At 56.1% G+C, this 7,211-nt stretch overlaps 1 non-coding gene across 1 annotated transcript; it reads right to left on the bottom strand.

Moving 5' to 3' along the window:
• Nucleotides 1-5,239: 5,239 nt before the first annotated feature.
• LOC121082092 lies at nucleotides 5,240-5,324 on the bottom strand. Its single transcript, XR_005825896.1, has one exon. It is a non-coding gene; the product is annotated as a small nucleolar RNA SNORD45 (small nucleolar RNA).
• Nucleotides 5,325-7,211: the final 1,887 nt, after the last annotated feature.

Genomic DNA, 7,211 nt, shown 5'->3' with positions numbered 1-7,211 from the left:
CCGGGACCCTGGGGACTGGGACCACCGCGGCTCGGACCCAGACCGGGACCCCAGGGACCGGGACCCCCGCGGCGCGGGACGGGGACCTCTGGACCCCGGGGACCGGGACCTCCGCGACTCGGAACCGGGATCCCGGGGCCAGGACCCCCCGCGGCTCGGAACAGGGACCCACGTGGCTCGGGACAGGGACCCCTGTAACCGAGACCCCCGCGGCTTGGGACCATGACCGGGATCTTCGGAACCGAGACCCCCGTGGCTCGGAGCAGGGACCGGGACCCAGACCTCCGGGACCGGGACCCCCGCGGCGCGGGACGGGGACCTCTGGACCCCGGGGACCGGGACCCCCCGCGACTCGGAACCGGGATCCCGGGACCTCTGGACCCCCCGCGGCTCGGAACAGGGACCCACGTGGCTCGGGACAGGGACCCCTGTAACCGAGACCCCCGCGGCTTGGGACCATGACCGGGATCCTCGGAACCGAGACCCCCGTGGCTCGGAGCAGGGACCGGGACCCAGACCCCCGGGACTGGGACCCCCCGCGGCTCGGACCAGGACCGGCATTCTCGCAGCTCAGGACTGGGACCTGGACCGCTGGGACCCGTGACCCCCGCGGCTCTGGATCGGGACCCCCCGCGGCTCGGGACCGCGACCGGGGCCCCGGGGACCGGGACCCCCGAGGCTCGGGACCGCGACCGGGATCCTCGGAACCGAGACCCCTGCGGCTCGGACCAGGGACCGCGACCGGGACTCCCGGCACCGGGACCCCCGCGGCTGGGGATCGAGACCGGGATCTCCCCGCGGCTCGGACCGGGACTGGGGCCAAGACCCCGGGACCGGGACCCCCGCGGCTGGGGATCGAGACCGGGATCCCCCCGCGGCTCGAAGCGGGACTGGGGCCAAGACCCCGGGAGCGGACCCCTGCGGCTTGGACCAGGGACCGGGACCGGGACTCCCAGGACCGGGACCCTCGAAGCTCGAAACCAGGACTGGGACCCCCACGGCTTGGACCGAGACCGGGACTGGGACCCTCGCGGCTCGGACCGAAACCGGGACCGGGACCGGCATTCTCGCAGCTCAGGACTGGGACCGGGACCACTGGGAGCCGTGACCCCCGCGGTTAGGGACCGGGACCCCGGCGGCTCGGGACCGAACCGGACCCCGGGGACCGGGACACCCCTCAGCTCGGGACCGGGACCGGGATCCTCGGAACCGAGACCCCTGTGGCTCGGACTAGGCACCGGGACCCAGACCCCCGGGACTGGGACCCCTGTGGCTCGGATCAGGGACCGGGACCGGGACTCCCGGGACCAGGACCCCCGCGGCTCGGACCAGGACCACGACCCCCAGGACAGGGACCCCGGCGGCTCGGGGTCGGGAGCGGGAGAAGGACCCCCGGGCTCGGACCGGGACTCACCGGACTAGGGCTCGAGACCTAGACTGGGACCGGGAACCCCGGGATAGTGACCCTTGCGGCTCGGACCGGGCCGGGACCGGGAACCACGGGGCTCGGACCGGGACCAGGACCCCGGGACCGGGACCCCCGCGGCTTTGATAAATGAATTGTAAAGGCAAACCAGCTCGTTTTGGCATGACTTGTGGAAATTCATCCGTATCCTGTGCTGACATGCTATTTTGTTTTGCTGCAAACCACACAAGTCTGCATCTAGAGAGGACAAGGTATTAGTCATCACCGGTGTCCTTACACAGCCTCTTTACAGCCTCACCGCCTGGACTGCAGGCGTGCTCTTGCCTTTTCCAGGCATCCGAGTGATGGGTTTTGCCTCAATATTGCCTCCACAATGTTTTATTTTTCCTCAGTATTTTCAGATGACTCCTAATACAGTTTCACATATGAAGCACTTTACTCACTTGCGTAGATCATTCAAAACAAAAAAACCCACCCACCCACCATGAATAGTGTATCTACGTATTTTGCCACAATGCAGGTATGTTTTTTAATTATAATTTCCAATTCAGTACCAGGGTTAGTTTAAATAATTTAATTCTTCTTCTAAGTGCTTTACCGAAACACGTAACAAATTCTCCCTCTATGAATGCTCTGCCAGCGCATGCTATGAGCTTGGCAACTTGATCGCCTGCTCAAAGTGATGATATATTGAGCTGCTTTTGCTTCACAAAAGTTTTTTGCTGAGTTGTCAACCCATGTTTCAGTCTTAATATTTTAACTTTTCTCACTTGTCCCACCAAAGAATCATATTTATCTTTATGTTGAGTTTCGTAGTGTTGACGCAAATTGTATTCCTTGAACGCAGACACTGAATACTGGCATATCAGACAAACAGCTCTTTCTTTGTACTCCGTGAAAAAATAATCAGAAGTCCACTTTTCTTGGAACACCCCGCACTCGGAGTCCATTTTTCTTTTTCTTTGACATGATGGTGTGCGCGCGCTTCCCACTGGTGCTGGCTTGCTTGTCCTGCCCGGGAGCTGGAGGGAGGGAGGGAGGGAGAGACGGGGGAGCCCCCCCCCCTCAGCCCGGCCGCGCAGTCCGGACAGGGTGGCCAGAAGGGACTGAAGGGACTTTGCCGCGCCGGGGCTCTGGCGACTCGCCCGAGCTGGCTGAGCCTCGCAGTGCAGAGGCTGCCGGCTGAGCCTGCCCGGCAGAGGAGATGCCCGCGCCTCTCGCCCGCCGCGCACCGCAGAGGAGGAGGAGGAGGGGGAGGAGGGGGGGGAAAGGAAAAAGCTCCTTTCTTGAAAGTGGAATGGCAGAAGGTGCCATCGTGTTTTAACATATGTGGACAAAATTATTCTTTAGAGAGCCTCAGTTTACTTTTAATGACTCAAGAACCCAAAGCCAGAGTATGCGCTGCATTTGTAGTTTATCAGTTGAGCTTTTACTCCCAGATTCGTTTGGAGCACAAGGCTAAAGTGCATCTGATACCATCAGCACATGCCATTTAGCCCACAGCAATCATCCAGAAGCATCAAGTAACCTCTCTGTTATTTTCTGGCCGTAAAAGTGCTCATCCACAATGCAAAGCCAAACAGCTTAGCTTGAAACAAGAAAAAGCCGAGAGAGGGTTTACACAGCCGTCACCTAAAGGTTCCCAGCTGAGAGGCACGTCTACAAGTGCTTTCGTTTCTCAAGCCTCAACTAAACTCCTGGCTCACTCTGGCGTGATCTGAAGAGCCCGAGACTGAGCGCTCAGCCATGGTGCTGGAGCAACGCCCACTGGTTTCCCGCTGCTGCCCCGACAGCCACTGCAGCATGAGCAAGGCAAGGTGATGCTGAGTGTCTGTGAGGAGCTCTCTCGCTAACATAGTCCCAAGGTCTTCTCAAGGTGGCTGTGCAGACAGAGAGTAGTAACGAGGAGCGGCTGGCATACAGTGCCCGTCTGCCTCTGCAGTCAGCTAAATGGTTAATTGCATCCTTGGCGCTGTTTTACACAATTCACTATTGTGCCTGGAGGCTCCTGCATCTCTGCTGTACATCTCCACTGAGGACCCAGAGATGGAGACCTGAACTTCTGCTTTGCCTAACAGCTAAATTATACTTTGTATAGAAAACTGATCACGTGGTACCTTTGGTGTCAAGTTGTATGGGTCTGTGACCCAATGAATTCAGAGTTGCTCTCCAAAAGCTCTGAAGTCTACCAGTCTTAGGGTTACAGAGTCCCTACAGGGATGCACACACTCCAGCTGGGTTCTGCGCTCTCTCCTGAACTATGAGCAAGGAGGAGGAGGAACTGAGCGTAGGGCTTCTCATTTCTTCCCCTTTCATGCAGCACAAGGCACTCCAGAAGCAGCCATGGCCTCACAGAGCCTCCTGGCCAAAAGACTTTGATCTTGAGGGCAAAGGCTGAAGAGTGCATGAAAGTGAGAGAGACACCGGGGCAAGCACGTGTCCCACCTTGCAACATCACTTGTTGGCATCTTCTCATCTGATCCCAGGCTGCAAAGGGTTGCAGCTCCACTTGTGAATTACTGGGTACCCTTACAGTGGTATTATCAAGTAAGGAACAACGTTCGAGTAGCAAAAAGACATGGCTCTGCCCTCGGCTGGGGAGGCACACTGGGACAGCCTCCAGCGCCAGACCATTTTTAGCAAAAGCAATCACAAATACAATTAACTTCTTAGCTGACTTGTCTGCAAAGAGGGAAAGGCTCCATACGATAAGCAGCACTCATTATTACTCTGCTGCAGAATTTAGTTCTTCCAGAAGTAATACACTCTGTTTTGCCAGCATCTAACAGCAAACCATATAACGTGAAGATGCGGAGTTAAGGTACCTGTAAATGCACTGGTTTTGTTTCCTGGCTTTTGTGCTTCCCAGGGCTGTCCTTTGTTGTGCAGCTCTGATATTTTCCAATTTTTTTATATTTGGATATAGTAATTGCTAACACAGAGCCTAAGGCTAGCAATCATAACATCTATTTATAACACGCACACTGGCTGTGTGCACCTATTCCACCGGCCTCCCATTTGCTTCAAACATGTCAGTCTCCCTGAGGACACGTTCAATGAGAAACCACCCCCCTATCCTGCAAAGCCCTGCTTTACTTGCTGCCAAGCCTCCTGCATCCCCCTGGGCAGATTACTTTTGGAAGGCTGGCCAGGGAATATTTACCAGCTATTGAATCAACAAAGTTCAGCCACATGCCAACGTTTCAGCCAGCTTCTTTCACATGCCAGCTTCTCTGCTCCCTTCTCGTGCGTTTCGCTCAGGGCTGGCTCGTATGAACACGCATGAAGCCATTACATGGATGGTTCAGGTGCTCTTCCACATGGATCTCCTGAACACCACAAGTAGAGGATGTGTCCCCTTTATCCTTCAAACAGTATTTTAACATGAACACAAATGTATAGCTATTAAAAACTTAACAACTCTGCACAGGCAACTGTTCATTGCGTGTGACCAAGGGATGATGTGACCACGGCCCTTCAAACTTTCGGGATGCCTAGGTGGGACTAAACGGTGCTTGCAAACAAAGAACATGCCTGCTCGTTAAGACAGGCTGGTCAAGTTTACCACCAAAACTGTACATCACCATTTGCCAACCCTGTCCAGCTTTGGGTCACCAGAGCCACACTCAGTTCACTTGAAAGCATCTCCTAGTAGCAGTATCAAGCTCAGAACTGTACCTCCCAGATGCCTACGTGGAAGAAAACTCAAACTGTGCCCCCTTCTCCTTAAGCTGGGTTACAGCTTGTGACAGGAATTTCATCCCACTGCTTGGAAAACCTCCAAGGCTGCAGCTGAAGGGAACTGGAGTTCCCTGCGTCTCAGAGTAATTCTAGAGCTAAAGTGGTGACAGACATCAGCTCTAGATCAGACGACACATGCCAGCACTCACCACTGACCCAGGGTGGCAACCTCCTTCCGTCCTACCCAAAGGTTTCAAACCCAACACACTGTCTTCCTACGGCAGGAAGCTTTTAATTTTTTACTTTTTAATTTTTTTACGAATTTATAATTCGTAACACCATTAACACATTCCTTGAGACGGGACTACAGATACATTATGCAGACCACCAAGCTGCCATTTGGAAGTGCTGGAGCCTTACGGTGAGAAATTTTTTCTACAACAGAGCGAGCAATGGTGAATAAATAAGACTGAGACAGGGTCCTTTTCCTCGAGGGAAAAGCACGCAACACATCAGCAATTGTTGAACAGACGGGCAGAATTCTCAGAAAAAGCAACCCCTAACTCTTAACAAGAAAAAGAAGGTCATTCCTCTTAATAAAAGCACAGCTGTGCTGAAACAAGTCAACACAATGTACTCACCTGTCCCAGATGAAGGCACATAAGCAACATGTTTCTCTGGAAATGACACGCTCAGGGCATCAGGTTTTCTTACCCCATCCTTTCATGGCATCACCTTTAAAAAACACCAAGAAAAGGTCAGTTGTGGTGTTGGCTTGGGAGATTCCCATGCCTGGGGGGAGTCAGGAATTCCACAGTAGTAAGTGCCTCTTTGGACACAGACTTTCCTGAAGGTGCTCCCCGCCTCCAGACAACTCCCTGGACCCCGAGTGGCACGTACAGGTGCAAGGAGGAAAAGAACGTCAGGGAACAGACCAGAAACATTAGGGAAAGGCGGGGGGGGGGGTGGGGGGGGTGGGGGGGTGGGAAGAGAAGAAGAAAACCTAAAAAGAGACGGATACAGATGAGGACAGAGATGTAAAGGGAAAACCAGCCCTGGGCTGCAGGACAGAGGCGGATGATGAAGAAAAGGGGAGAAGGAGAGGGAGTGGGACACAAGCAGAGAGAGTGAAAGAGAAGGGAGCAGCAGAATGAGAGAGAAAGACAGAAGGGAAGAGGGAGCAGGACAGAAGAATAGGATGGAGAGCTACAGGGAATCAAAACACGATGGGTTTGTATGGCAAGGTTTGGGGAGGAGGAGGAAAAGGAGGAGAAAGAACAAGAAACAACGTGTGATCAACTGACCGCAGCTGCCGTTCCCCATCCCCCTGCGGGGAGGAGACAGGGAAATCGGCAGTAAAGTTAAGCCCCGTAGAAATGGGGGCTGGAGGGAAGGTGTTCTGAAGATTTGCTTTTCCTGCACATTCTCCTGCTCTGACTTGACTGCTAATCAATCGCGCTGATTTCCCCAGGTTCAGTCTGTTTCGCCCACGGAGGTAATGGCGGAGTGACCTCCCCATCCTTGTGCCCACTCGTGAGCTTCTTGTTATATTCTGTCCCCCCTGTCCAGCGGAGGAGGGGGAGCGGTAAGAGCAGCTTCGGTCCAGCCCGGGTCACCCCCCCCCCACACACACACACACAAAATCAGAGCGGCACAGCGAAGGGAGGGGGGGCAGAGGAGGGGCAGGGGGCGCCTGGGGCACACAAGAGGGGAGACAGGGTCCCACGGACCAGGACTCACCACAGCTCTCGCTTTGGTGCCGCTGCGAAAATGTGCCGGCTCAGACGCGCCTGTCCCCCTCTCTCCTCCCTGCCTCCCTCCCGCAGAACGCCGGCCGCTCGGCTCCCCCACCCCCGGTAACCCCCGGGTGTCTCACGGCTCTTCCTCGCAAGACGCGGCTCCCGGACACGGCGCGTCGCTCCCTCGCGCACCGGGGGCCGCCCCAGGCGGTGGGTGACACACGGACCCCGCTGTGCACGCGGGCACCCGGCTGCTGCGGGGCTGGTCCCCCCCCCCCCCGCAGGGCCAGGCCCTCCGTGCCCGCAGCAGGAGGCAGCTGCTGCCCGCCCGCCCTCGGGTTCCCTCTCCTTCGCCTCTCCCCGGC

The sequence above is a fragment of the Falco naumanni genome, unplaced genomic scaffold (assembly GCF_017639655.2).
Source record: "Falco naumanni isolate bFalNau1 unplaced genomic scaffold, bFalNau1.pat scaffold_276_arrow_pat_ctg1, whole genome shotgun sequence".
Lineage (NCBI taxonomy): Eukaryota > Metazoa > Chordata > Aves > Falconiformes > Falconidae > Falco > Falco naumanni.
Note: the sequence above shows the minus strand (reverse complement) of the source record. Positions and strands in the feature narration are given on the sequence as shown.